Genomic DNA, 6,656 nt, shown 5'->3' on the forward strand with positions numbered 1-6,656 from the left:
CCCGGGAGATGGAGGGGAGGTGACCCGGGAGATGGAGGGGGAGGTGACCCCGGGAGATGGAGGGGGAGGTGGAGAGGGAGGTGACCCGGGAGATGGAGGGGGAGGTGACCCGGGGAGATGGGAGGGGGAGGTGACCCGGGAGATGGGAGGGGAGGTGACCCGGGAGATGGGAGGGGGAGGTGACCCGGGGAGATGGAGGGGGAAGTGACCCTGGAGATGGAGGGGGAGGTGACCCGGGAGAGAGGAGGAGGAGGTGACCCGGGAGGGGGCGGGGAGGTGACCCGGGAGATGTGGAGGGGAGGTGACCCGGGAGATGGAGGGGAGGTGACCCGGGAGATGGAGGAGGAGGTGACCCGGGAGGGGGCGGGGAGGTGACCCGGGAGATGGAGGGGGAAGTGACCCGGGAGGTGGAGGGGGAGGTGACCCGGGAGGTGGAGGGGAGGTGACCCGGGAGATGGAGGGGGAGGTGACCCGGGAGAAGGAGGAGGAGGTGACCCGGGAGGGGGCGGGGAGGTGACCCGGGAGATGGAGGGGGAAGTGACCCGGGGGAGGTGGAGGGGGAGGTGACCCGGGAGAAGGAGGAGGAGGTGACCCGGGAGGTGGAGGGGAGGTGACCCGGGAGATGGAGGGGAGGTGACCCGGGAGATGGAGGAGGAGGTGACCCGGGAGGGGGCGGGGAGGTGACCCGGGAGATGGAGGGGGAAGTGACCCGGGAGGTGGAGGGGAGGTGACCCGGGAGGTGGAGGGGAGGTGACCCGGGAGATGGAGGGGGAGGTGACCCGGGAGAAGGAGGAGGAGGTGACCCGGGAGGTGGAGGGGAGGTGACCCGGGAGATGGAGGGGGAGGTGACCCGGGAGAAGGAGGAGGAGGTGACCCGGGAGGGGGCGGGGAGGTGACCCGGGAGATGGAGGGGGAAGTGACCCGGGAGGTGGAGGGGGAGGTGACCCGGGAGAAGGAGGAGGAGGTGACCCGGGAGGTGGAGGGGAGGTGACCCGGGAGATGGAGGGGAGGTGACCCGGGAGATGGAGGAGGAGGTGACCCGGGAGATGGAGGGGGAGGTGACCTGGGAGATGGAGGGGGAGGTGACCCGGGAGATGGAGGGGAGGTGACCCGGGAGATGGAGGGGGAGGTGACCCGGGAGGTGGAGGAGAGGTGACCCGGGAGATGGAGGGGGAGGTGACCCGGGAGATGGAGGGGGAGGTGACCCGGGAGATGGAGGGGAGGTGACCCGGGAGATGGAGGGGGAGGTGACCCGGGAGATGGAGGGGAGGTGACCCGGGAGATGGAGGGGGAGGTGACCCGGGAGATGGACAGGGGAGGTGACCCGGGAGATGGAGGGGGAGGGGACCCGGGAGATGGAGGGGAGGTGACCCGGGAGATGGAGGAGGAGGTGACCCGGGAGATGGAGGGGGAGGTGACCCGGGAGATGGAGGGGAGGTGACCCGGGAGATGGAGGGGAGGTGACCCGGGAGATGGAGGGGAGGTGACCCGGGAGATGGACGGGGAGGTGACCCGGGAGATGGAGGGGGAGGTGACCCGGGAGATGGAGGGGAGGTGACCCGGGAGATGGAGGGGGAGGTGACCCGGGAGATGGAGGGGGAGGTGACCGGGGAGAAGGATGGGGACGGGGAGGTGACCCGTGAGATGGAGGGGAGGTGACCCGGGAGATGGAGGGGAGGTGACCCGGGAGAAGGATGGGGACGGGGAGGTGACCCGGGAGATGGAGGGGAGGTGACCCGGGAGATGGAGGGGAGGTGACCCGGGAGATGGACGGGGAGGTGACCCGGGAGATGGAGGGGAGGTGACCCGGGAGATGGAGGGGCAGGGGGAGGGGGAGGTGACCCGGGAGATGGACGGAGAGGTGACCCGGGAGATGGAGGGGGAGGTGACCCGGGAGATGGGAGGGGAGGTGACCCGGGAGGTGGATGGGGAGGTGACCCGGGAGATGGGAGGGGAGGTGACCCGGGAGATGGGAGGGGAGGTGACCCGGGAGATGGAGGGGGGAGGTGACCCGGGAGATGGACGGGGAGGTGACCCGGGAGATGGACGGGGAGGTGACCCGGGAGATGGAGGGGGAGGTGACCCGGGAGGTGGAGGGGGAGGTGACCCGGGAGGTGGAGGGGGGAGGTGACCCTGGAGATGGACGGGGAGGTGACCGGGGAGATGGACGGAGAAGGTGACCATGGAGATGGAGGGGGAGGTGACCTGGGAGATGGAGGGGAGGTGACCCGGGAGATGGACGGAGAAGGTGACCCTGGAGATGGAGGGAGAGGTGACCCGGGAGATGGAGGGGAGGTGACCCGGGAGATGGAGGGGGAGGTGACCCGGGAGATGGAGGGGAGGTGACCCGGGAGATGGAGGGGAGGTGACCCGGGAGATGGAGGGGGAGGTGACCTGGGAGATGGAGGGGGAGGTGACCCGGGAGGGGGAGGGGGAGGTGACCCGGGAGATGGAGGGGAGGTGACCCGGTAGATGGAGGGGGAAGTGACCCTGGAGATGGAGGGGGAGGTGACCCGGGAGAAGGAGGAGGAGGTGACCGGGGAGAAGGATGGGGACGGGGAGGTGACCGGGGAGAAGGATGGGGAGGTGACCCGGGAGATGGAGGGGGAGGTGACCCGGGAGGTGGAGGGGGAGGTGACCCGGGAGGTGGAGGGGGAAGGTGACCCTGGAGATGGACGGGGAGGTGACCGGGGAGATGGACGGAGAAGGTGACCCTGGAGATGGAGGGGGAGGTGACCCGGGAGATGGAGGGGGAGGTGACCCGGGAGGGGGAGGGGGAGGTGACCCGGGAGATGGAGGGAAGGTGACCCGGTAGATGGAGGGGGAAGTGACCTGGGAGATGGAGGGGGAGGTGACCTGGGAGATGGACGGGGAGGTGACCCGGGAGATGGGAGGGGAGGTGACCCGGGAGATGGAGGGGGAGGTGACCCGGGAGATGGAGGGGTAGGTGACCCGGGAGGTGGAGGGGGAGGTGACCCGGGAGGTGGAGGGGAAGGTGACCCTGGAGATGGACGGGGAGGTGACCGGGGAGATGGACGGAGAAGGTGACCCTGGAGATGGAGGGGGAGGTGACCCGGGAGATGGAGGGGGAGGTGACCCGGGAGATGGAGGGGGAGGTGACCCGGGAGATGGAGGGGGAGGTGACCCGGGAGATGGAGGGGGAGGTGACCCGGGAGATGGAGGGGAGGTGACCCGGGAGATGGAGGGGGAGGTGACCCGGGAGATGGAGGGGAGGTGACCCGGGAGATGGAGAGGAGGTGACCCGGGAGATGGAGGGGGAGGTGACCCGGGAGATGGAGGGGAGGTGACCCGGGAGATGGAGGGGGAGGTGACCCGGGAGATGGAGGGGGAGGTGACCCAGGAGATGGATGGGGGAGGTGACCCGGGAGATGGAGGGGGAGGTGACCCGGGAGATGGAGGTGACCCGGGAGATGGAGGGGGAGGGGGAGGTGACCCGGGAGATGGATGGGGGAGGTGACCGGGAGATGGAGGGGGAGGGGGAGGTGACCCGGGAGATGGACGGGGAGGTGATTCGGGAGATGGAGGGGGAGGTGACCAGGAGATGGAGGTGACCCGGGAGATGGAGGGGGAGGGGGAGGGGGAGGTGACCCGGGAGATGGATGGGGGAGGTGACCCGGGAGATGGAGGGGGAGGGGGAGGTGACCCGGGAGATGGATGGGGGAGGTGACCCGGGAGATGGACGGGGAGGTGACCCGGGAGATGGAGGTGACCCGGGAGATGGAGGGGGAGGGGAAGGTGACCCGGGAGATGGATGGGGGAGGTGACCCGGGAGATGGAGGGGGAGGGAGGTGACCCGGGAGATGGAGGGGAGGTGACCCGGGAGATGGACGGGGAGGTGACCCGGGAGATGGAGGTGACCCGGGGAGATGGAGGGGGAGGGGGAGGTGACCCGGGAGATGGAGGGGGAGGTGACCCGGGAGATGGAGGGGGAGGTGACCCGGGAGATGGAGGGGAGGTGACCCGGGAGATGGAGGGGGAGGTGACCCGGGAGATGGAGGGGAGGTTACCCGGGAGATGGAGGGGGAGGTGACCCGGGAGATGGAGGGGGAGGTGACCCGGGAGATGGAGGGGGAGGTGACCCGGGAGATGGAGGGGGAGGTGACCGGGGAGATGGAGGGGGAGGTGACCCGGGAGATGGAGGGGGAGGTGACCCGGGAGATGGAGGGAGAGGTGACCGGGGAGATGGAGGGGGAGGTGACCCGGGAGATGGACAGGGGAGGTGACCCGGGAGATGGAGGGGGAGGTGACCCGGGAGATGGAGGGGAGGTGACCCGGGAGATGGAGGGGGAGGTGACCCGGGAGATGGAGGGGAGGTTACCCGGGAGATGGAGGGGGAGTTGACCCGGGAGATGGAGGGGGAGGTGACCCGGGAGATGGAGGGGGAGGTGACCGGGGAGATGGAGGGGGAGGTGACCCGGGAGATGGAGGGGGAGGTGACCCGGGAGATGGAGGGAGAGGTGACCGGGGAGATGGAGGGGAGGTGACCCGGGAGATGGAGGGGGAGGTGACCCGGGAGATGGAGGGGGAGGTGACCCGGGAGGTGGAGGGGGAGGTGACCCCGGGAGATGGAGGGAGAGGTGACCCGGGGAGATGGAGGGGGAGGTGACCCTGGAGGTGGAGGGAGAGGTGGGATGACAGGGACAGGATCTTCCTGCTGTTCCGTGTTCTGGTGTCATGGAGCCGGTCCACTCAGATGTCTCTTGATTCTCTTTGATTTTCTTTTTTTTATTTGTGTATTTTGTGGCTTGTGACGTCTTCCTGTGGGTCCGATACAGAACTCCTGGGCCCATATGGCGGTTATAGGGGGAGTAGCAGTCAGCACCGGCCCTTCCATCCGGATCACAAGGTTTGTATAATGTGAAGCTGGAAGCTCCGGGGGACATTGATCTTAGTTGGCGTTTTTTAGCGCAGTTAGTTAATTTGGAGCATTTTTGTGACTTTTTCTGGCGCTCGTCCCAGTCCGGCACTTGGTGGTTCTGAGTCTTATCTGACCCAGTGAGCGGCTGCGGTCCGGACGCTGTACAAGCAGAGACTTTCCTCAGTGTCGCTTCCTTATTGGTCACAGGTGACATTTACTTTGTGGGGTGACAGTAACGCCCCGGGCCCCCCCCCTCACTGGCAGGAAGGTGGCGGAGGGGGCTGAATAGTCGCAGGGGCTAGCAGGTCCTGATAAATGTGCCCCGAGGAGTCCGAGATACGGATGTGGTGTTAAACGCCAGCGAACTCCATAGAAGACAAAGCAGACGGGTGATAGCAGAGTCCAGAAGATGAGTGGACCAGCGCCACGACCTGGAGACCACAGAACCACAGGGGGGGGGGGGGTCCTGACCCTCTCATCTAAACTGAAGCCCCCAGAGATGACAACCAGGAAGGGAGTAAAGCAGCGTTCAGACTAGTAACGAGAGTCATCAATGTATCCTCAGCCGTACCAAGCCTCGTATGTGGGGAGGGGTAGGTGATATATGATGAGGGGTAGGTGATATATGATGAGAGGTAGGTGATATATGATGAGGGTAGGTGATATATGATGAGGGGTAGGTGATATATGATGAGGGGTAGGTGATATATGATGAGAGGTAGGTGATATATGATGAGAGGTAGGTGATATATGGGGAGGGGTAGGTGATATATGATGAGGGGTAGGTGATATATGATGAGGGGTAGGTGATATATGATGAGAGGTAGGTGATATATGATGAGGGGTAGGTGATATATGATGAGGGGTAGGTGATATATAATGAGAGGTAGGTGATATATGATGAGGGGTAGGTGATATAGGGAGGGGTAGGTGATATATGATGAGGGGTAGGTGATATATAATGAGGGGCAGGTGATATATGATGAGGGGTAGATGATATATGATGAGGAGTAGGTGATATATGATGAGGGGTAGGTGATATGTGATGAGAGGTAGGTGATATATGGTAGGATGAGAGGTAGGTGATATATGATGAGGGGTAAGTGATATATGATGAGAGGTAGGTGATATATGATGAGGGGTAAGTGATATATGATGAGAGGTAGGTGATATATGATGAGGGGTAGGTGATATATGATGAGGGGTAGGTGATATATGATGAGGGGTAGGTGATATATGATGAGGGGTAGGTGATATGATGAGAGGTAGGTGATATATGATGAGGGGTAGGTGATATATGATGAGGGTAGGTGATATATGATGAGAGGTAGGTGATATATGAGGAGAGGTAGGTGATATATGATGAGGGGTAGGTGATATATGATGAGAGTGTAGGTGATATGATGAGAGGTAGGTGATATATGATGAGGGGTAGGTGATATATGATGAGGGGTAGGTGATATATGATGGAGGTAGGTGATATATGATGAGGGGTAGGTGATATATGATGAGGGGTAGGTGATATATGATGAGAGGTAGGTGATATATGATGAGAAGGTAGGTGATATATGATGAGAGGTAGGTGATATATGATGAGAGGTAGGTGATATATGATGAGGGGTAGGTGATATATGATGAGAGGTAGGTGATATATGATGAGAGGTAGGTGATATATGATGAGGGGTAGGTGAGTGATGAGGTAGGTGATATTAGTGAGGGTAGGTGATATTGATGAGGGGTAGGTGATATATGATGAGTGGGTGAGTATGCTGGAGGG

Source organism: Engystomops pustulosus, unplaced genomic scaffold (genome assembly GCF_040894005.1).
Source record: "Engystomops pustulosus unplaced genomic scaffold, aEngPut4.maternal MAT_SCAFFOLD_89, whole genome shotgun sequence".
Lineage (NCBI taxonomy): Eukaryota > Metazoa > Chordata > Amphibia > Anura > Leptodactylidae > Engystomops > Engystomops pustulosus.